The 24274-nt window shown below is 41.2% G+C and overlaps 1 protein-coding gene across 1 annotated transcript in view; it reads left to right on the top strand.

Annotated features, from left to right (window-relative positions):
* The first annotated feature begins 549 nt into the window (after window positions 1-549).
* LOC309857125 (phosphatidylinositol 3,4,5-trisphosphate-dependent Rac exchanger 2 protein-like) overlaps window positions 550-24274 on the top strand; it is a 159138-nt gene continuing 135413 nt past the window's right edge. Inside the window, exon 1 of the mRNA XM_082749985.1 lies at window positions 550-554. The gene's annotated coding sequence lies outside the window, so the exon portion shown is untranslated. The remainder of the gene's footprint in view (window positions 555-24274) is intronic.

The raw sequence follows: 24274 nt of genomic DNA, 5'->3' as shown, positions 1-24274 counted from the left end.
CTTGATGATAGAGATGATTTTTATGCCCCAGTCAACCTGATGTTAGAGACAGCAGATCCAGAAACAGATTTGACTTCCAGGAATGGGAAGACTTTGGATTTCCACACTGTGCAAAATGAGAGTTCAAGTCTAGACTTGTTTAGATCTCAAGAGTAGAAGACTCCCGCTGAAACGTAGATGATATTCCTAGTAATGCCTCACTAACATGACAAAGTCTTAATGTGACTTTCTTCTCTATAATGGCTGATTTCCTCTCATGTTATTTTGACCTAATGCATATTCAGTGCAAGCCACAGCTCGGTTTTCATTTAGTTACTTTCAGAAAACCCTGCATGAAGTTAATTACATCTCATGAATGGTATGGTTTGTGTGTGTGTGTGTGTGTGTTTCCCATATTTTAAAAAAGGAGGTCAGTTTCTTATTAAATAAGATTTTTGAAAATCAGATTTCATTATTCCAGTTGTTCATTGTTTCCCTTATTTTGTGATGCTTAGTATTACTTTAAAAACCCTGTTACTATGTTGCACATATGTGCCAGATTTGTCCTGGTGTCTGTCCCTTTCCCCCTCTCCACAGATGGATAGATAGAATTTTTTTCCCCCCTTACCTGTCCATTATCCAGTTTTTTGTCTTTGTAGCTAGAAATTTTGCCTCTTGGCATCTTGCCCTTATTAAGAAAAGCAAAAGAAGAGCTTAACAGATCTTCCCTTCCTTTCCTTTTCATACTTGTTGTTCACTATCATTTTTTTTCCTAACCAGATTAATTTTCTTTTTGTTGACCCCCACAGATTAATTTTTTTTTAAGATTTTTTATTTATTTGACAGAGATCACAAGTAGACAGAGAGGCAGGCAGAGAGAGAGAGAGGGAAGCAGGCTCCCCGCTGAGCAGAGAGCCCGATGCGGGCCTCGATCCAGGACCCTGAGATCATGACCCGAGCTGAAGGCAGCGGCTTAACTCACTGAGCCACCCAGGCGCCCAACCCCCACAGATCAATTTAAAAGGCTCTTCTGTGTTAGTTCAAAGACTTTCCATAGTTAACATTGCTTCCCTGTGCTTCTTATTAAATTGGTCTCCGTAATGAAACTCATCTCTGGTATAATTAGCTGATTTTTAAAGCTACCAGAAGGCATTGTTTTATTTTCCTTTATCTCCAATATCAGGGCACATTCTTTTTTTTTTTTTTTTTTAAGATTTTATTTATTTATTTGACAGAGAGAAATCACAAGTAGATGGAGAGGCAGGCAGAGAGAGAGAGAGAGGGAAGCAGGCTCCCTGCCGAGCAGAGAGCCCGATGTGGGACTCGATCCCAAGACCCTGAGATCATGACCTGAGCTGAAGGCAGCAGCTTAACCCACTGAGCCACCCAGGCACCCCCCATAAGTGACTCTTAATCTCACAAAACAAACTGAGGGTTGCTGGGGGGAGGGGGGTTGGGAGAAGGGGGTGGGATTATGGACATTGGGGAGGGTATGTGCTTTGGTGAGTGCTGTGAAGTGTGTAAACCTGGTGATTCACACACCTGTACCCCTGGGGATAAAAATATATGTTTATAAAAAATAAAAAATTATATTAAAAAAAATCTCCAGAGACATTTTCTATTAAGATAAACTCATGGTATGCTCATTTCATTCCACCTGGCTTCTCCTTATTTAACACAGTTTACCATGTTTTCTTCTGTAAAACAGGACACCTGGGGCTTCCATCACTACCCACTCTTCTGATTTTCTACCTCTCTGGCCATTGCTTCTCAGCCTCCTTCTCTGGATTTTTCTTCTATTTTTTTTTTTTTTTTATTTATACTAGTCATGCCAGCTGCCCAGGGCTTGGTCCAATTTCTTCCTCCTTTTTAAAAATTAAAAAAAATTAAAGATCTTTATTTATTTATTTGAGAGAGAAAGATATTGCACACCAGTGGGGAGAGGGGCAGGGAGAGACAGAGGAGCAGGCTCTCTACTAAGCAGGGAGCCCGATGTGGGGCTCAATCCTAGGACCCCGAGATCATGACCTGAGCTGAAGTCTAACACTCAACCCATTAAGCCACCCAGGCACCCCACTTCTTCCTCTCCTAATTCTATACTCTTCCTCATGCATTCATATACTGGCAAAGGTTTTACTTCCCATCTTTTCTCAAAAGATTAATTTAAATGCCAGTGAGTAAAAGGAAGATTCTGGTGATTCCTATTTCTGGGCAGCCTTTCTCTCTCAAGTCAGGGAAACATTCACAGAAACAGGTATGTGCAGTAGCTGACATTTTGCAATCCCCACATTGACAAATAATCAACATGGGACTTCTTTAACAGATCATGAGCACTTTGGAGAATTTTGATAGATCCATAATTATGTCCTTCTTCGGGTCTCAGTGTGATAGCACTCAGAGTATCTTTGTTTTTAAAATTCATATTTTAGCTTCAAAAGACTATTTCTTACATTGAATCATTGCTAATTTCCTCCCAAGGAGAGCACATTTTTCTAGGCTTTTGATAATATGACATATTTTTATGACCAGGATACTTGATAGTCATCTTAGTTTTTTCAGACATTACTTAATCAAGATTAGCTCTCTGTTGGAAGAACTATTTAAAACATTTACTGTAGAAAATGCCTTAAAACCTTTTTAGTGCAATGTAATATTTTGTAGCTGAATGGACTAAGTGGCATGGTTACTTCAATTAATTCAGAAAACCTTACCTAGCTAGAAACTTTGTTTACCAGGTGGTGGGTATTATAGAAGGCAAGGATTGCATGGAGCACTGGGTGTGGTGAAAAAATAATGAATACTGTTATGCTGAAAATAAATAAATTTAATTTTTAAAACAAAACAAAACAAAACAAAACAAAACAAAACAAAAAAATCCTTTGTATTTGCATATTGAGAAATGCCAGCAGAGTGAAAGAGTCCTTCTCTGTGGGAAATATTTGTTGCTGAATCAATCAGACTGAAAGTCCTAGTTTTATGACAGGCTAACTATATATCTCATTTGATCCTTGGTGGGCAATTTCTTCAAGGAATATTGACTTCTTCAATTAACCAGTTTAAAATCTCTCATTATAACGAGCAATTATGTAGAATAGCAGAAAGGTGTGTACAGTGACACTAAGACAACCTAGGTTCAAATGCTTACTCAGTCACCCATTACCTATAATATTTACTAGGAGAGGATTTAACTTTCCTGATTCTCACTTTATCACCTATAAATTAGTTTAAGAACAGTTTTCAGAACTGTTTTACATTTACAACAAAACAAGGGAAGGTATGGAGATTTCCCATAAACAGTTTTTTCAGAACAGTTTTACATATTTTTCAGAACAGTTTTACATTTACAACAAAACAAGAGAAAGTATGGAGATTTCCCATAAACAGTTTTTTCAGAACAGTTTTACATATTTTTCAGAATAGTTTTACATTTACAACAAAACAAGAGAAGGTATGGAGATTTCCCATAAACCTCCTCCCCCTACTCAAGACTAGTGTCCCCCATTATTAACACCATTCATCAGAATGGTACATTTTACCAAGGATGAACTTACATTGACACACCATAATCACCCAAAGCTCATAGTTTACTTTAAGGTTTCTTGCTGATATTATACATTCTGTGAATTTGGTCAAGTATATTACATATATAATATGATTACATATATCCATCATTACAATATCATACAGAGTATTTTCTCTGCCCCAAACACCCTCTGTGCTTTGCCTATTCATTCCCTGTCTCTCTTCTGCCTCTATTCCTGGCAACCATTGATCCTTTTATTATCTCTATTGTTTTGCCTTTTCTAGAACATCATGTAGTTGAAATCAAACAGCATGTATAAAACCTTTTCAGATTGGCTTCTTTCACTTACTAATATGCATTTAAATTTCTTCCATGTTTTTTCATGGCTTGATACCTATTTCTTTTTAGTGCTGAATAATATTTCACTGTTAATATTTCACAGATATGTCACTATTTATCCATTTGCCTACTCTAGGTCAGCTGTGTTATTTCCCAGTTTTGCCAATTATGAACAAAGCTGCTAGAATCAGCTATTGTACATTTGTACTTGTGTTTTCTATTCCTTTGGATAAATACCAAGGAATGTGATCACTGATCACACAGGAAGAATATGTTTAGTGTTGTGAGATGTTGCCAAACTCTCTACCAAAGTGCCATTCTGCACTCCCAACAACAATGTAAGAGAGCTCCTGTTACACCACCCCTTTGTCAGCCTTTGGTGGTGTCAGTGTTCTGGATTTTGGCCATTCTAATGAGTATAGAGTGATATCTCATTGTTGTTTTAATTTGCATTTCCCTGATGATGCATGATGTGGAGCATCTTTTCATAAACGTATTTGTCACCTGTATATCATCTTTGGTGAAGTGTCTTTTAAGGACTTTGGCCCATTTTTTAATTAGGTAGTTTGTTCTTTTCCTATTGAATTTTAAGTGTTCTTTCCCTACTTTATATAACAATCCTTTATCACATGTGTCTTTTGCAAAAACTTCCTCACAGTAGTTAACTGTCTTCTAATTCTCTTGAAATTGTCTTTGATAGGGCAGAACCTTTTGATTTTTATGAAGTCCAGCTTATCAATTGCTTTTTTCATGGATCATGTCTTCACTACTATATCTAAAAACACACTAAGGTCATCTAGGTATCCTTCTATGTTGTCTTCTAGGAACTTCATAATTTTTCATTTTATGGTTAGGTCTATGATCCATTTTGAGATAATGTGTGTGAAGGGTATAAAGGTTTGTGTCTAAGTAAATTTCTTTGCATGTGGATGTTCAGTTGTTCCAGCTCCATTTGTTAAAGAAACTTTCTCCATTGTATTGCCTTTGCTCCTTTGTCAAAGACAAGCTGATTTTATATTGGTGTATTTTGGGGATTTCTATTCTCTCTCATTGATCTATTTGCTTATTGCTTCACTAATACCAGAGTGTCTTGATTATCAAAGCTTTAGAGTATCTATTGAAGTTGGGTAGCATCAATCCTCCAAATATATTTTTATTTCCTTCAATATTTGTGTTGGCTATTCTGGATTTTTGCCTCTCCTTATAAACTTTAGATCATCAGTTTGTTGACGTCCATAAAGTAACTTGGTAGGATTTTGAATGAGATTACATTGAATCTGCACATCAAGTTGGGTAGAACAAGCATTTTGACAATGTTGAGTGTTTCCATTTATGAACATGAAATATCTCTGTATTTATTTAACATTTCTTTGATTGCTTTAATCAGAGTTTTATCATTTCCCTATACAGACATTGTACCTATTTTGTTAGTTTTGTACTAAAGAATTTCATTTAATCAAGAGTCAATATATATGGTGTTTTTAATTTCAAATTCTACTTGTTCATTTTTGGTATATAGGAATTCAGTTGAGCTTTGTATATTAACCTGGTATCCTACATCATGGCTTTAATAGCTTATAAGTTCCAGGAAATTGTCATTTATTCTTTCAGATTTTCAACATAGACAATCATGTCATTTGTCAGCAACAATATTTTTAAGTCTTCCTTCCCAATCTATGTATGTTTTATTTCCTTTTCCTGGCTTATTATTTTAGCAATAATTTCCAGTCTGATGTTGAAAAGCAGTGACAAAGAGGGACATCCTGGCTTTGTACCCTATATTAATTGGAAATCTAATTTCGCACCATTAAGTATAATGTTAGCTATATGTTTTTGTAGATAGTCTTTGTCAAGTTGAGAAAGTTCCTCTTTATTCCTAATTTACTGAGAGGTTTTCAGGGTTTTTTGTTTGTTTGTTGTTTTTCCTTTTTTTTTTTTTGTTTATTTTTGTTTATTTATTTTTTTTTTTTTGGTCACGTAAGCATCTGACTGTTTTTTCTTTAAATATTTCCTTATTTTATTTTATTTTCAGTGTTCCAAAATTTGTTGTTCATGCACCACACCCAGTGCTCCATGCAATATGTGCCTTCCACAATACCCACCACCAGGTTCACCCAACTCCCCAAACCCCTCCCCTCCAAAACCCTCAGTTTGTTTCTCAGGATCCACAGTCTCTCATGGTTTGTCTCCCCCTCTGATTTCCCCCAACTCACATTTCCTCTACATTCTCCATGTTATTCCTTATGGTCCACAAGTAAGTGAACCATATGATACTTGACTCTCTCTGCTTGACTTATTTCACCCAGCATAATCTCTTCTAGTCCCATCCATGTTGATATAAAAATTGGGTCTTCATCTTTTCTGATACAGACATAATAATCCATTGTATATATGGATCATATCTTCTTTATCCACTCACTGGTTGAAGGGTATCTTGGTTCTTTCCAGTTTGGTCACTATGGCTATTGCTGCTATGAATATTGGGGTAAATATGGCTCTTATTTTCACTATATCTATATCTTTGGGTTAGATACCCAGTAGTGCAATTTCAGGGTCAATTGGTAGCTATTGCTACCAATTTTGGTACCAATTTGACAATGGTCAAATTTGTAGCCTCATGTTTAATTTTTTGAGGAATCTCCACACTGTTTTCCAAAGTGGCTATACCAACTTGCATTCCCACCAACAGTGTAAGAATGCTCCCCTTTCTCCACATCCTCTCCAACACATGTTCACTGTCTTGTTAATTTTGGCCATTCTAACTGGTGTAAGGTGGTATCTCAATGTGGTTTTGATTTGAATCTCCCTGATGGCTAATGATGATGAACATTTTTTCATGTGTCTGTTAGCCGTTTGTATGTCTTTTTTGGAGAAGTGTCTGTTCATGTCTTCTGCCTGTGTTTTTGACATGATTATCTGTTTCGTGTGTGTTGATTTTGAGGGATTCTTTATAGATCTTGGATATCAGCCCTTTGAAGTGTCATTCGCGAATATCTTCTCCCATTCTGTGAATTGCCTCTTTGTTTTGTCACAGCTGGCACGACAAATCGACCAGGAACATGAAGGTAAGAGGATGAAGAAAAGAACTTGAGAAGCAGAGAGATGGGGGCAGGAGGAGCACTGAGGAGGATGTCCAACAGTGCTAAGTTTATTCAAAGCATTAAGGCCATATATATAGTGACATTATAATAGGAGAAGCAAAACATCTGTGTCTAGTTAAACAACCACGAGTTCCCATAATAAGTTTCACATTTGACTATAAGCAGACCTCGTGATGCCAAATGGCTGATGCCAGTACAATTGTTCTGTATTGATACAGCAAACCCAAAAGTAATTTATGGGCTGTACTAGGGCAGCAAGGACCAGCCACAAACTTATGACACCAACTGAATTGTTCTCATCTGTTTAGCAAGCATGTGGGAAGTCACGTAGGCAAGCACACAACACATAGCATAGACCCTTTCTCAGTGCTACTCAACTTTTCCCGTTCTAAACCTTTTGTTAGGTTATTTGGACTTTAAAGGAGGCACAAGTAAAGGCCTGATTTGGTCCTTGTCTCAAGACTTATTGCAGCCTCCCACAGTTTTGGTGTTTTCTTTGCTTGTGCAGAAGCTTTTGATCTTGATGAAGTCTCAAAAGTTCATTTTCACTTTTGTTTCCTTTGCCTTTGGAGACATGTCTTGAAAGAAGTTGCTGTGGCCGAAGTCGAAGAGGTTACTGCCTATGCTATCCTCTATTCTGGTGGATTTCTGCCTCAAGTTGAAGTCCTTTATCCATTTTGAATTTATCTTTATGTATGGTGTAAGAGAATGGTCAAGTTTCATTCTTCTACACACAGCTGTCCAATTTTCCCAACACCATTTATTGAAGAGACTGTCTGTATCTCACTGTATATTTTTTCCTGCTTTGTTGAAGATTATTTGACCATATAGTTGAGAGTCCATATAGTTGAGAGTCCATATATGGGCTCTCTATTCTAGTCCACTGGTCTATGTGTCTGTTTTTGTGCCACTACCATGCTGTCTTTATGATCACAGCTTTGTAGTCAAGCTTGAAATCATGCAATGTGATACTCCCAATTTTGTTTTTCTTTTTCAACATTTCCTTAGCAATTCGGGTCTCTTCTGGTTCCATACAAATTTTAGGATTGTTTGTTCCAGCTCTTTGAAAAATGCCCATGGAATTTTGATCAGGATTGGCATTGAAAGTGTAGATAGTTCTAGGCAGTATAGACATTTGAACAGTGTTTATTCTTCTAATCCATGAGCATGAGTGGGGCGCGTCACCGGGCCAGCTGGAGACCCCCACTAGGGGCTGAGCGGGATGGCGAGTGTCGCGAGTCCAGGCGCATTAACAAACCACACCAGACTCGGGAGGTCTGTCGAAACAGGATCTCACTTTATTGAGCGGAGCAGCGACTTATAAGGGGTGAGGGAAGGGAAGTGAGGTCAGCAAAGTGGGGGCCAATGGGGATGTGCCGTGTCGGCGGGAGTTGGGAGAGACACGCCCTGCAGGGGGTGGAGGCTCGCGGGAAACAGAACTGATGGGAAACCGAAACCACCACTTTGGCACCTTTGTGGTCAGCCATGTGGGTTCCCGATCCGGAAGAGAAGGCCACCCGGCGCCATCTTAGCCTCTTGGGGCCCAACATCTCCCCCTTTTGTTTTTGTATGCATGAATTCTGCCTTAGGTCGCTGGCGGCAGGCCTTCAGGCTTACCTGTCATTGGGGAATCACACTGCTTTGGTGTACCCCCTGTCTTAGGTTGCTCTGCATCCCCCGCCGGTCATATCCGTCATTGAATATCATGCCTGTATGGGGGTTTTGTCCCTGACCTGGCGTGGGTTGTTCCTGCAAGGAATCCCATCCGCCATAGGTCGTGAGACTATTGATGGGGCCCCTCGTAGGACTCGTCGTCACGGGTGGCCAGGCTCTGGTATTGAACATGGACATTCATGAGTTGAATGGCCTCCACTCTTTTTTGGACGAATTGGGCAATCTTATTGATAATACAGGGGCCAAAGGTCAGCAGGAGAAGTAGGGTTAGGATGGGCCCCAAGAGGGGGAGGAGAAAGGGAAGTAAGCCATTAAAGCTTGTCCAGAAGGGGGAGGTCATCAGGGCGTGGCGGCGCTTCTCTAGGTCCTCCTGTAGCTTCTTGATTTTGTCTCGTACAATACCCGACCGGTTGGCAAAGAAACAACATTCCTCCTGTAAAAACAAACATATGCCTCCCTTTTCGGCTGTTAATAGATCTGAGCCTCGCCGGTTTTGGAGGACTACCACAGCCAGGGAGTCCATCTATGTTTGGAGGTCAAGGATGGTCTCCGAGACTGCACCCAAGTCATTAATCATCTGTCGGGATAATGTGTTATAGTAGTGGAGAGAGGTACCTATCCCGGCAGAGCCGGTTGCAACTCCCGCAGTGATCCCTAATCCCAGCATGATGGGGATGGCCTGGATGGCTCTTTTGGATCGCCCTCCGAGATGATCGAAGGCAGGAATCGGAAGGCTCTGATTGTTGGGAATAATGTTGAGATCTGGCAGAAGCCAAGCTAAGGCACAAAGGCCAGTCCAATTAGTGGGGAGGAAGCTGAATGCCTGGTCCCCACAGATGAATACAGTGGCATTGGGGGGGCAGAGTTGAGTATTGTTTACTGTGGTGTTTTGGTCACAGTAGCTGGGGTCAATAGCCCCGAGGTCAATATTAGAGCCATTGTCCGCCAACGGGGGGGCCCAAAGACAGGTGACATTAGAAGAGAGGGGGGATATGTACACATAGTCTCTGGGAGGCCAAAGAGGGCAGTTCGTGGTGGGAAGGAGCAGGGAGACATTGGCGAGGAAAGCCTGGGCCAGTAGGGGCCCATTCTTTAAGCATAAGCCAGCGCGAGTGACTTGTCCATGAGCCAGCAGAAGAAGAAGCGGTGCCACCCAAGACATAAATAATGCCTTCTTAAGCTGGTCGTGTGGGGGGAGTGATTCCCCCTTTTGTTTTTGTAAATGGTCCTTAAGGGTGCGGTTTTGTCTTTCTATGATTGCTTGGCCCCTGGGATTATAGGGGATTCCCGTGGAGTGGGAGATATTCCAGGTAGTAAGGAAATCCTTGAGGGCCTGACTAGTGAAGCAGGGGCCATTATCAGTCTTGATCTGTTCTGGGAGTCCTAGTGTGGCAAAACATTGTAGGAAGTGGCTAATGGAATGTTTAGTATTTTCACTGGCATGGGCCGTTGCCCAACACGCATGTGAGTGGGTGTCAGCAGACATGAAAACATACTTAAGTTTACCAAAGGAGGGGTAATGAGTTACCTCTGTTTGCCAGAGGTGATTAGGGCGTAGCCCTCTGGGGTTGCACTCAGGTCCCTGGAGTGGGGGGACCTGCAAAAAAAGGCTGGCAGGATTTGCAGGTTCGAATGATCTTTTTAAGATCTTTGACGGGGGCCAGGGGGAAACGGTGGTGGAGTCCCCTCCAATTGGCGTGGGTGAGTCTATGAAAATGAGTGGCCTCCTCAACGGAGTAACATTGGGGGGTAGACACAAGTCGGTCGGCCAGGGAGTTTCCCTGTGAAAGGAATCCTGGAAGTCCCTGGTGTTCTCTAAGGTGTTGGATGTATATTGGGTTGGTTCTCTGTTTTAGAAGGGTACGGGTCTGGATCACGAGTGGGGTAATGTGGTTAGAATCAAGTCTAATGTGGGCATCAATCAGATTGGGCAGGAGATTGACCACATAAAGGCTGTCTGAAAACAGGTTGAGGGGACCTTCAACTCTGGAGAGAGCTAGGACCACGGCATATAGCTCTTTGAATTGTGCTGATCCCTGTACCTCATGGGTGAGGGATTCTTGAGGTGTAAGGCTTCCCTTGTCGCTAGGATGAGGCGGGAAAATTACTGCTGAGGCTCCTATCTTGCCTCCATCTGTGAAGGCCGTGTGATAGGAAGGGTCTGCCCGGGGGGACAAACAATGTGGGGAACTTCCATGGTAATTTACCGAAGGAGTTCATCCATTTATAGGGCCCATAATGACAGTCTATGTCGCCAGTGAACCCTTCTAAAGCTATGGCTACCCTTGCATTATTGCGCTGGAGCCAGGCAAAGTCCTGAATTCTATAGGGAGTAATAATAGCACTTGGGTCCTGTCCAAAAAGACGAAGTGAGTTGGTCCTCCCCTTTGTGATGCAGTCAGCGAGTTGGTCCGTTGTTGCATATACCTGTGGGTTGCCCCCCACCGAGAGGTGGATCCATTGGATGGGTTCCCCCTGTTGGGCAAGCAACACAGTCATCAGGGATTCCCCCGGGAAGATGTACAAAACCAGAGGCACAGAGGGGGTGAACCGCTTTAAGGTGGACTTGTCAATGGCCTGTTGAACCTCAGTAAGCGCTTGGAGGTGATCAGCGTTCAGAATGATGGCGGACGAGAGGGAGGAGCCCTTGAGCAGGTCAAATAGGGGGGTGAGTCTCTCGGTAGAGATTGAGATCCATGGCCTCATCCAGTTTATTTCGCCCAGGAGTTTTTGTAATTGAGGCAGGGTATATGAGGACTGGATCTTTAATTGAGGTCTAATGGGGGATACTGTGTCCAGGGAGAGCAGGAACCCAAGGATTTTAAAAGGGGGGACCCTTTGAATATTTTCAGGGGCAACCTTAAAACCATGGCGGGCCAAGATGGAGAGACATTTAGAAGTGAGGAGATCAAGTTGAGATGGGTCAGGGGCCCCCAGGATAATATCATCCATGTAGATATAGAAAAGGATGTCTGGGTCCCTAAGAAATGATGCAAAGACTCAAGCCAATATATTTTGGCAGATTGAGGGGCTATTAGCCATTCCTTGGGGGAGAACAGTCCATTCAAATCTCTGGTCGGGCCCGGAGAAGTTAGGAGCAGGCAGGGAAAAGGCGAATTTTTCTGTGTTGTCGGGATGAAGGGGAATGGAGAAGAAACAATCCTTAATATCAATGGTGGTAATTAAATGGTTAGATGGAATAGCAGGGATCCATGGGAGCTCCCTTTGAGGGGTCCTGAAGGGGATCATCCTGTTGTTCACTAGTCGTAAGTCCTGTAACAACCTCCATGAGTTGTTAGACTTTTTGATGACAAAAATGGGGGAATTCCAGGGGCTAAGAGATGGGCGAATATGCCCAAGGTCAAGCTGTTGTTGTACCAGAAGGTGGAGTTGCTGCAATTTGTGAGAAGGGAGAGGCCACTGCTCTTCCCAAATGGGAGGACCCTCTTTCCAATTAATTTTGGGGACCTGAGGCAGGGCAGTGGCCTTTAGGATTGGGGGGACTGGTGTCTTTGCCTTATACTCTCCAGGTAGGGGTCATCTCGGTAGTTGGAGTGGGCACTCCTTCCCTCCCGGAATTGTTGCTGGTATTCCTCCTCATCAAAAAAGGCCTTATGATCAGTAGTAATGAAGGCCTCTGTGGCTCCTAGAATGTCTTGACCAAGGAGTTTGGCGGTGAGCCCAGAGGCTACCAAGGGACAAATTTGTCCTCTGTTGCCGTCTGGATCGACCCAGCACATTAAGTTGGCAGTCTCATGGGAGCCAGCTTGGCCTCCAACCCCCACTAAGGGGGGGCCAGGAACAAGTTTCCATGAACGGGGGACCTCCTCCTGTCGGAGGACGGTACGTTCAGCTCCGGTGTCAATGAGGCACTTAAAAGATTTGTCTCCGATTGTGAGGCGCATCTTGGGGTGGAGGCCCCGGGACCAGCGGGACGGTCCAATGCGCTCGAACAGCGCACTTCCCCTTATTAACGGGGCTGGGGATTGCCCCGACTGGAGTTTAAAGGCTTGCCCTGGATATCGAATCTGGATTTGCAGTCCTTTGCCCAGTGGAACCCCTTTTTACATTTAGGGCATGGGGTCCGTGGCAGGACAGAAGATTGAGGCTGGACAGGCTTACGGCCCTGTGGGCAGTTTCTCTTGAAATGCCCCTCTTTTCCACAACCAAAGCATAAACGAGGTGAGTCTGTGGGGCGGGACTGCAGGGATGTTTGCTGAATGGCGCAAACGAGGGTCTCAAGGCTCTCCTGCTGGTGCTCCTTGAGGGCAGCGGCCATAGCTCTCGCTTGATGTGATGTAGAGCTAATGTCTTTGGTTGCAATAACCCAGCGGTCCATGGACCTTTCTTTTAAGCCCGCACAGGCCATTCTATGGTCACGGGTCATACCTTCCCACACTGCCATTTTTAGAAAATGGTCCCTAAGGTCCCCCGGGGGGAGTTTCTTTTTGATGGATTTTTCCACCCGGTCGATAAACGAGGGAAGGTCCTCATTAGCCTTTTGATGTAGCCCCGCGATGGGCGACTCAGAAGGCCCTTCTTCGAGTTTATTCCAGGCGGCGAGCCCCGCGGCTCACACCTGATCTTGGTACGGGGGAGGAATGGCAGCCTGCTGAATACCGGAGGCATATTGGCCATCCATTCCAGTAAGCATTCCCATGGTGATCGGGATGGCAGGATTGGCATGGGCATTCCTTTCTGCAATTTGTTGACATTCCTCCTTGTATAGGGCAGTCCACTTTATATACAGGGCGCCCAGGAGTACGGCCCTGGCCAGCGAGCGCCAGTCTGCCGCCGTACAGGGAGAATATGCAAGTCCGCAGAGGATGGTTTCGGTCTAGGGGGCATTAGGCCCATCCTCCAGAACTGCCTTCTTAAGTTCCTTGAGGTCCCCAGGTTCCCATGGGTAAGGTGGGATATCAGTACTTTCTGCTGCCCTGGGAACTACTGTGAAAGTACGTGCTGGGCCCGGATCCTTTATTGACTGAGCCAGCAGCTGCAATTGCTCTAAATTTAAGGATCCCCCACCCGACAAGATGTAGAACTGGGAGAGGAACAGCAGCAGCGGGCACAGGCGGCACAGCACCCGCAATGGGACCGCCGCAGCCGCCATGTCGCCGGCGCGCGCACTTCCGGGGAAGGGAGGCGTAACCCGGGGGTTCGGGGGTGTGGTGTTCCGAAGGAGGAGGGCAGTATGGAGGCGGAGGGGTAGGCGCTGATGGTTGGATAAAGGGGTTAGTAGAAGGGGGGCGCGCAGGGGGGCCCTCAGCCAGAGATCCGGGTTGGAGGTCTGGGGGCCAAGGAGCCGCGTCAAAGGGGTCTAGCGAGGGGTAGAACCTCTTTGGTTCAACAGGGGGGTCGTTTTTAGAAGAGGACTGCCCCATAACTTATGGGGGTACACTCACCCGTTAACCGATTGGCCCGTCAGCGGAAGAGACTCCTCACACGGGGCACCAGTTGTGGGGCGTGTGGCTGGGCCGGCCGGAGACCCCCACTAGGGGCTGAGCGGGATGGCGAGTGTCGCGAGTCCAGGTGCATTAACAAACCACACCAGACTCTGGAGGTCTGTCGAAGCAGGATCTCACTTTATTGAGCAGGGCAGCGACTTATATGGGGTGAGGGAAGGGAAGTGAGGTCAGCAAAGTGGGGGCCAATGGGGATGTGCCGTGTCAGCGGGAGTTGGGAGAGACACGCCCTGCAGGGGGTGGAGGCTCGCGGGAAACAGAACTGATGGGAAACCGAAACCGCCACTTTGGTGCCTTTGTGGTCGGCCATGGGAAGTGAGGTCAGCAAAGTGGGGGCCAATGGGGATGTGCCGTGTCGGCGGGAGTTGGGAGAGACACGCCCTGCAGGGGGTGGAGGCTCGCGGGAAACAGAACTGATGGGAAACCGAAACTGCCACTTTGGCGCCTTTGTGGTCGGCCATGTGGGTTCCCGATCCGGAAGAGAAGGCCACCCGGCACCATCTTAGCCTCTTGGGGCCCAACAAGCATGGAATGCTCTTCCATATTTTTGTGTCTTCTTCAATTCCTTTCATGAGTATTCTGTAGTTCTTCCTGATGAATATAAAGATTCTCAAAAAGATTAGCTAATAGGATCCATCAGTACATTAAAAAAATTATTGGGCATCTGGGTGGCTCAGTGGGTTAGGCCACTGCCTTTGGCTCAGGTCATGATCTCAGGGTCCTGGGATCGAGTCCGGCATCGGGCTCTCTGCTTGGCGGGGAACCTGCCTCCTCCTCTCTCTCTCTCTGCCTGCCTCTCTGCCTACTTGTGATCTCTCTCTGTCAAATAAATAGGTAAAAATCTTTGAAAAAAAATTATCCACCATGACCAGATGGGATTTATCCATGGGATTCAAGGGTGGTTCAACATTTCCAAATCAATCAATGTGATAGAACAAATCAGTAAGAGAAGAGAGAAGAACAACATGGTCCTCTCAATTGATGCAGAAAAAGCATTTGATAAGGCACAGCATCTGTTCCTGATTTAAATGATTCAATGTATAGGGATAGAGAGAACATTATTCAACTTCATAAAATATATTTATGAAAAACCCACAGCAAATATCATCCTCAATGGGGAAAAGCTGACAGCCTTCCCTTTGAGATCAGGAACATGACAAGGATGTCCACTCTCGCCACTGTTATTCAACATAGTACTAGAAGTCCTAGCAACAGCAGACAGCAAAAAGAAATAAAAGGTATTCAAATTGGCAAAGAAGTCAAACTCTCTCTCTTCACAGATGACATGATACTTTATATGGAGAACCCAAAAGACTCCACCCCCAAAGTATTAGAACTCATATAGCAATTCAGTAATGTGGCAGGATACAAAATCAATGTACAGAATTCAGTTGCTTTCTTATACACTAAGAATGAAAATACAGAAAGGGAAATGAGAGAATTGATTACATTTACTATAGCGCCAAGAACCATAAGATATCTGGGAATAAACCTACCCCAAGAAGTAAAGGATCTATACTCAAAGAACAACAAAAAACTCATTTAAATTGTTTTAAAAATCATGAATGGGTACTGGATTTTGTCAAATGCTTTTTCTGCATCTATTGGTATGATCGTATGATTTTTCTTATTTAGTTCACTGATGTGGATTGCATTAATTGATTTTCAAATGTTCAACCAGCCTTCCATATCTGGTATAAATTCCACTTTATCGTGGTGTATAATTGTTTTCACAGTTTTTTTAGATTTCATTTGTTAATTTTTTAGGGATTTGCATATATGTTTATGAGAGCTTAGATCTGTTGTTTTCTATTGTACAATTTTGGTATTAAGGTAAGAGGCTGGAGGCCCCTGGGTGGCTTAGTGGGTTAAAGACTCTGCCTTCAGTTCAGGTCATTATCTCAGGGTCCTGGGATCAAGCCCGGCATCAGGCTCCTGCTTGGTGGGGAGCCTGCTTCCCACTCTTCCCCCACCTGCCTCTATGTCTGCTTGTCAAAAATATAAATAAAATCTTTTAAAAAAAAAAAAAAAGGTAAGAGGCTGGCTTCATAGCATGAGTCAGGAAAAATTCCCTCTGCTTCTATCTTCTGAAAGAGATTGTAGAAATTTTTTCTTAACTGTTTAGTACGATCCATTAGTGAAACTGTCTGGTCCTGATGGTTTCTGTGTTGGATAAATCGGCTTTAATTATGCTTATGTCATAGGGTTATTGTAACCATTAGATGAAATGATGTATGGAAAATAACTGGCACTAATAATAATTATACTCCTAATAATTAAGTCCTCAGTCAGGATCAAAAGTTTCCTCTAGATATCTATGTGTTCCGGAAATGGACATATTTCCAGTTAGACATAATAATAATTAAAATATGGACAAGATTTTGTGACTCTTTGTACATATATTATATAGTTTTATTCCTTAAAATTAACCACCTGTTTGACAGACTTATTCCTGTTTTGGATGAGGAGGTAGAATGTGGGAATTGCTAGATACTTTCTTCATAATTCTCTTCTTAGGTTAGTGCCAGAGGCAGGTGGTGAAATCATAGTCTCTCATTACCTTACAGTGTATTGACAGGGCTGGACCTCTGTAGACTGAAGTTAATTAATCTTAGAGAAAGTGTAATAATATTCAGCATGATGTGTTACACATAGTAAATTTTTCAAGATTGTCAAATGAGTTCACCTAGAAATACCACAATGTGAGGCAGAAACCTAATACTCCTTTTACTGTTTTATTTACGATAGTCAAAATAATTAAATATTAAGCCTATTTGCAATACAAACTGAAGAAAAGCTGGAAGATAGTGTTAAATTATTTTTTTAGAGTTGGTAATAAGTTATTTAATATAACCAAGAGAGTTTTATATTATGTCCCATGTGATGACTGTTTCAACCTAACTGCATTTCTGACACCTCAGATGGAGTGTTTTAGAATTTTGATCATTGCAATATGCCAATTTCACATCCTACTCCTATGTTCTTACGTTAGTGTTTTTATTATTGTTATTTTTTACTATTTTATTTATTTACTTGAGAGGAAGAGAGAGAGAGAGAGAGAGAGAGAGAGAGAGCAGGAACTGGGGAGAGACAGAGAGATTGGAAGAAGCAGACTCCCCCACTGAGCAGGAAGCCCCATGCAGGGCTCGATGCCAGCACCTGGGATCATGACCTGAGCCAAAGGAAGACATTTAACCACCTGAGCCAGCTAGGCACCCACCTATTTTAATGTTTCTAATACCAAGTGTGTAATTGAGTTCTTATTTTTTACCCCCAGCACGTGCGCATACACACACACACACACACACACACACACACACTCAGACTTTAATTTCTCATTAATTACTTAGTGGAGCTTTAAACTTTTTGTTCAGTGCATAGAAAATGACAACATAACTGAAATTAAAAGCTTTTTTGACAAATTAATTACACTATTTTTAACTACTATTGTAGTCTGAAGAAAATAACACAGGTAGGAAAATATTTGATCCAGTTACTATAATTTGAAATCATAGTTGTGTGTTACAGAATATTTTTAAAAATTTTTTTTAAGATTTTATTTATTTATTTGACAGAGAGAGATTACAAGTAGGCAGAGAGGCAGGCAAAGAGAGAGAGAGAGGGAAGCGGGCTCCCTGCTGAGCAGAGAGCCCAATGCAGGACTCGATCCCAGGACCGTGAGGTCAGGACCTGAGCCCAAGGCAGCGGCTTAACCCACTGAGCCACCCAGGTGCCCCAGAATAATTTTTTTAAAGTGAAACCATGCTTTTCATAGAAATATAAAATAAATATAGGTCAATGATTTTCTCATTAATTAAATGAGGAACCAAAAAGATGTAACAACTAGTTCAAACATCAAAAAGCAGAGACAGTTAGGGATCGGGAATACTGAGTAACTGCAAATGGATGCAACACAGCCTTCCTCCCACCCACCCCCCACCCCACCCCTGCCCCTCCACCAAACCCCTGCCCCTATCTTATCTGGGAGTGTGGGTATGGGGGTGGGGCTTCCCTCCACTGGACAGAATTTCTTCCTATATTAACCACCACACTCTTACCAGTGTTTTATAATACAGAGTTGTAAAATACCCTAAAGACAATGAATACCTAAGAGTGTCTATGGAATCAATCAGTTAACCCTGAAGGTTGTGCTCTGAAGCCTTAAACTGTGCATAGTTTTCTATTGAAGCACATGTTTTTCCCTATACTTGGAAAATGGTGATAGGACTTTCCACTTTATGAAACACTGTAGTCAGGTTTGAATAGTCTCTGTTTCAGTGTAGCTTACCTTGGGACAGAAATAATTGTTTACGGGGCACCTGGGTGGCTCAGTGGGTTAAGCCTCTGTCTTCATCTCAGTTCATGATCTCAGGGTCCTGGGATCAAGCCCCACATCGAGCTCCTCGCTCAGTGGAGAGCCCGCTTCCACCCCTCTCTCTGCCTGCCTCTCTGCCTACTTGTGATCCCTCTCTCGGTCAAATAAATAAATATTAAAAAAAAAAAAAGAAATACTTGTTTACTTCTTATAGCAAACCTGAGCATCAAAAGAATTCATTAGATTCCATATTGGCTTGAGAGAATGGGCACAGGGTAACTTCTATGCTTTTGTTTTGACAAAGCCTCTAAAAAGTTAAATAAGCTATTTGGACCTTTGAACAAACTTTATGGTCTCTTCTGAATCTATAATTGTAAGAATTTATTGCAAAGAAATAATTTATTTGCCCCTCAACCCAGCCCAAATATACTAAATCTGTCTTTGCAAGATTAGTGAGAGGTTTCTAGAACTGGGCATTTTTCCAACCCTCAAAGAGGAAGTGAGGTACTGAAAAGTGTGTTCTAATTTGCACATTGCTCCTCTTTGTTCATAAATTTGATACAGAATCTAATCTTGAAACTCAGCAAGAGAACATGGCTTTGATTTTTAACAATCTTAAATGATTGGACCTGGTAATGCAGTGACCAGAGGTGTTCCAACATCAGAAACTGCTCACTGTTGGTGTAAAAACCCTCCTTAGCATCCTTGTTTGCAACTGTGAGCCAGGGGTAAGGAAAGCAAACATACAAGGGAGAAAAAAAGGAAAATGGAGATTTGCTATTATTTAGAATGTCTGTTATTTGAGGAATGTCGGTATCCTCATTTTTTTATTTTTTTATTTTTTATAAACATATATTTTTATCCCCAGGGTACAGGTTCGTGAATCGCCAGGTGGTATCCTCATTTTTGAGGGCTTTAAAAATTGTTGAGTTTCTCACTGTGATCAATGTGTTTGAATAGCTTAGCTTATACCATTTGATGGAGTTTGTATTTTTATTTTAATGAGAATTAAGTTATTCTTAGCATTAATGACAGTTTCAAATTGCTCTTTTCCCAATTTGACAACTATCTTTTTTCTTTTGGAAAATGGATATTTTCTTTCTATCTCTCCTAAAACTTCCTTAGCCTTAAATATTTAGGTGGATTTATTTATTTATTTATTTGTAAAGGTTTTATTTATTTATTTATTTATTTATTTATTTATTTATTTATTTGAGAGAGAGAAAGCATGAGATGGGGGAGGTTTAGGGGGAGGGTCAGAGGGAGAAGTAGACTCCCTGCTAAGTAGGGGATTCAGTCCTGGGACTCCAGGATCATGAGAAGCCAAAGATAGTAGCTTAACCCACTGAGCCACCCAGGCACCCCAATATTTAGTTGGATTTAACATGTGTTTCAAAGCCCATTCTTCTATAACTTCCAAATATTTGCAAGTTACATGTTCATGCAACTTAGTGAGCATATCATGGCAAATAAGTGATGGAAAGAAGTATTGAAATAAAAGTTTAATTTAGTTAGTGGGATGTTTAAGACACTCTTCATTAAGAAATAAATACACATTTGCAGCAAACTCCTTTTGTATGTGTCTGTGTGTGCACGCACGTTTGTTTTCCTGCATCTGTTGTAGACTCCAGAGATTATTTTAGTATAAACTGTAATTGTCTATTTATGGAAATCAATACAGCATAATGAGGCATATTTCTTCTAGATAATAATAATTCTTTAAATGAAAAGTACCTTTGGCCATTGTTTCATTTTTTATAGGCTCAGATTATTTTAGTATGATTAATGAGAGCAGCAGTTCCCTGACATTCTTAATAATTGTATCCTGTTAGTTTAAGACCTCACTTTGCCCAATTTATGATTAAATGCTCCAATTATAGTTGTAACACAAATAGTTCTTGTGTTTGACTATGAGCGAATTTGGAAACCATAGTTTTGATCAAAGCAGTATCCTCGTGGATATTAGAGAATATAAATAAAGAGATATCTCTATGGTATATCCTAATAATTTCCAGGTTCATCCTTAATAAAATCAGTAGATGAGTTGAGTCGGGGTCCTGTCTTATGGAATAGCTTCTGAAATTCTACTCCACAAATGGTTAGTGAAGATATTCTAAAAAGTATTTCAAATATGGAATTGCTGGTAATGCCAATGATGTAAAATATCACTAATCACTTAACTTGTATTTTAAAGCAAATGAGAACTGAATATTGAATCATATTTCCTTATGTGATCCAGTGTCAGTCCCTGGAATATGGTGTTCAATGTATGAGAGAATAAACTTATAAGAATATGGGCGGAGAAAGGGGAACCCTCCTACACTGTTGGTGGGAATGCAAGCTGGTGCAGCCACTCTGGAAAACAGCATGGAGGTTCCTCAAAATGTTGAAAATAGAACTGCCCTATGACCCAGCAATTGCACTATTGGGTATTTACCCTAAAGATACAAACGTAGTGATCCAAAGGGGCACGTGCACCCGAATGTTTGTAGCAGCAATGTCCACAATAGCCAAACTATGGAAAGAACCTAGATGTCCATCAACAGATGAATGGATCAAGAAGATGTGGTATATATACACAATGGAATACTATGCAGCCATCAAAAGAAATGAAATCTTGCCATTTGCAACAACATGGATGGAACTAGAGCGTATCACGCTTAGCGAAATAAGTCAAGCAGAGAAAGACAACAAAGATCATATGATCTCCCTGATATGAGGAAGTGGTGATGCAACATGGGGGCTTAAGTGGGTAGGAGAAGAATCAATGAAACAAGATGGGATTGGGAGGGAGACAAACCATAAGTGACTCTTAATCTCACAAAACAAACTGAGGGTTGCTGGGGGGAGGGGTTTTGGGAGAAGGGGGTGGGATTATGGACATTGGGGAGGGTAGGTGCTTTGGTGAGTGCTGTGAAGTGTGTAAACCTGGTGATTCACAGACCTGTACCCCTGGGGATAAAAATATATGTTTATAAAAAATAAAAAATTATAAAAAAACAATTATGATAGGAGAGAGCATTTCTTTCTTGTTCTTCATTTTAATAAAATTGCTTTAACATTTCACCATTTGAAATAATATTTGTTGCTGGTTTGGAGTTTACAGCCTTTACCATATTTAAGCCATTTATTTCAGTGCTTTCTTATAGTTTTTATTACAATTTTGACTGCCTTTTATCAAGTGCTATTTCAGAATGTATTGAAATTATGAAAACAGTTTCTTCCTTAATGTGTTAATTAGGGAATTATGTTATTTGCGATATTCTGATATTGAATTCCCTTCCATTCCTAAAATAAATCCTACTTGATAATTTTGATACACTGTTATTATTATTATTATAATTCTAATTACTATTATTAAATTCTATTTCTATATTCTATTATTAAATAGAATTCTATTATTAAAAGTCAGACACTATTAGATTGAATTGAAAAAAAGCCTAGAAATAGATTGATTTCAAGAATTACTCTTAAAGCCAATAAAAAAAAATACTGCATAGTGCAAAAGGGTGCAAGAACATAAAAATATAATAAATTATAGTGGGAATTTTGATATAGCTCTTTCAAAATCTGATAAAATGAGAAAACAAAAACTAATTAAAGATATAATACAATTAAATAATCCTTAGAATCTTAATTTTATGTATATATAACACTCTATATTGAGAATAAGCTTTTTTTTCCCACATGATCAGGGCACGACTATTATAAAAAGTCATCATACAGTTTGCCACAAATAAATACTGAATGTAGGGATGCCTGGGTGGCTCAGTTGGTTAGGCTGCTGCCTTCAGCTCAGGTCATTTTTCCAGGGTCCTGGGATCAAGTCCCGCATTGGGCTCCTTGCTCTGCAGGGAGCCTGCTTCTCTCTCTGCCTCTGCCTGACTCTCTCCCTGCTTGTGTGTACCATTTCTCTTTCTGGCAAATAAATAAAATCAAGAAAAAAAATACTGGATGTATTTTTTAAATATTTATTTTTTATTTATTTATTTTTTATCTGACAGAGATCACAAGTAGGCAGAGAGGCAGGCAGAAAGAGAGAGGGGGAAACAGGTTCCCTGCTGAGCAGAGAATCCCAACATAGGGCTTGATCCCAGAATCCTGGGATCATGACCTGAGCCTAAGGCAGAGGTTTTAACTCACTGAGCCACCCAGGCACCCTGAATGTATTTTTTAAAAGCAGAGATCCCTAATTATAATTTTTTAAGAGTAAAAATAAATATGAAATATATGACCCAAACTAGTGACTTGAAAATTAAAAAACACACACCTAAATCACTTGGATCAAAGAAGAACTCAAAGTAGAAATTACAAACTGCTAAGGAAACAGGGTAAAGAAGAGAGTTAAAATTATTGAGATGTAAAACAAACAAGCAAACAAACAAACAAACAAAAAAACTGTGCATAGGGAGATATATAGCATTAAATACCTTCACCATTAAAGAAAAATTATTGATTGTATAGGATCTTAGTAATTATCTTAGGGAATGAGAAAAACAGCAGCAAGACAAATGTGAATAAAATAAGAAAATAAAATTAATAAAGAGGTAAAAATAATTAAAGAGGAAAATATGTGTAAAGACTAGAAATTCCAAAAGCTAGATCGATTTACAGACCATTAAAACAGAAAACCTCCTCAAAAAACTGGTTAAGAAGAAAAGGACACCAAAAAATATATAAACTATTAGAAATAGGGGCACCTGGGTGGCTCATTGGGTTAAAGCCTCTGCCTTAGGCTCAGGTCATGATCTCAAGGGTCCTGGGATGGGGCCCCGCATGGGGCTCTCTGCTTGGTGGGGAGACTGCTCCCCACCCCCTCTCTCTCTGCCTGCCTCTCTGCCTACGTGTGACTTCTGTCTGTCAAATAAATAAATAAAATCTTTAAAAAAATAAAATAAAATATTAGAAATAAGACACAACACTGATATAGAAGAGATTAAAATACAGCATTTTTGTTTTCAATTATATGGCAATGAAATAAAAAGCTGGGGAGAAATAAAGATTATTGTGCAAAATATAAACTCCCAAATTTTTTCACAAGAGAATATAAATAGTTGTTGCAAGTTAGGTTAATCACTACTATTTAAATAGGGACTACAATTGGATGGGTTGTCTTATAACTGACTTCCAGCTCACATGTTTAATCCAGACAATTTCAATGTTAATCAAATTAAATTAAATTTCAATTTAAAGTATTCCAGACCACAGATTTTTCTAGATGATTTCTCATTTATGGTAAGAATTGAGGTTAACTTTAATAATAAAACTTGTTAAGGAGGGCTCAAAAAAGGAAAACTAGGCATCCAATGCTCTTATGAATATGGATGCACACTCAAAAAGAAAATATGATCAAGTAGAACCCATTAAGTTGGCACCACATTTTAAAAAATAAAATATGACTCAAATGCATACAAATGTGAGAGGACAGAATGTAAGAGCTGAGAGAAATCTTCCTGGGATATGCATATTCCCTTCCAGCTTTTTCTTTTTCCCTCTCCCTTAATCCCACAGACTACACATGTCAACCTGACCTGGGGTGTAGCTGCAGAGCACTTTCAAAGCAGCAGCCAAACATAAGAAGTGGGAATACACAGAACCTCCTAGGGCTTCACAGTTGTCAAAGTGAGAAAATCCTCTCTGGCAGCCATTGAGGGAATGTATGAATGAGATCCTGGAGGCAATGAGACACTCTTCAGGGATGCAGATGTTTGACTTCCAAGGCAGGCCCACAGATCATTCTGGGTGGCAGCTGTGGCGAGTGTTCTAGAACACAGAGTACTTCCTAAAATTCCGGCTCCTCCACTGGACATTGACTTTTCTCTCTTTTATAGATGATTTTGCAATCAAAGCTGTTCTTGTCACCCCCAAAGCTGCTGTG

This window comes from Mustela nivalis, assembly GCF_964662115.1.
Source record: "Mustela nivalis genome assembly, contig: HAP1_SCAFFOLD_405, whole genome shotgun sequence".
Classification (NCBI taxonomy): Eukaryota; Metazoa; Chordata; class Mammalia; order Carnivora; family Mustelidae; genus Mustela; species Mustela nivalis.
The sequence above is the reverse complement of the archived record's forward strand: the minus strand, read 5'-3'. Positions and strand labels throughout refer to the sequence as shown.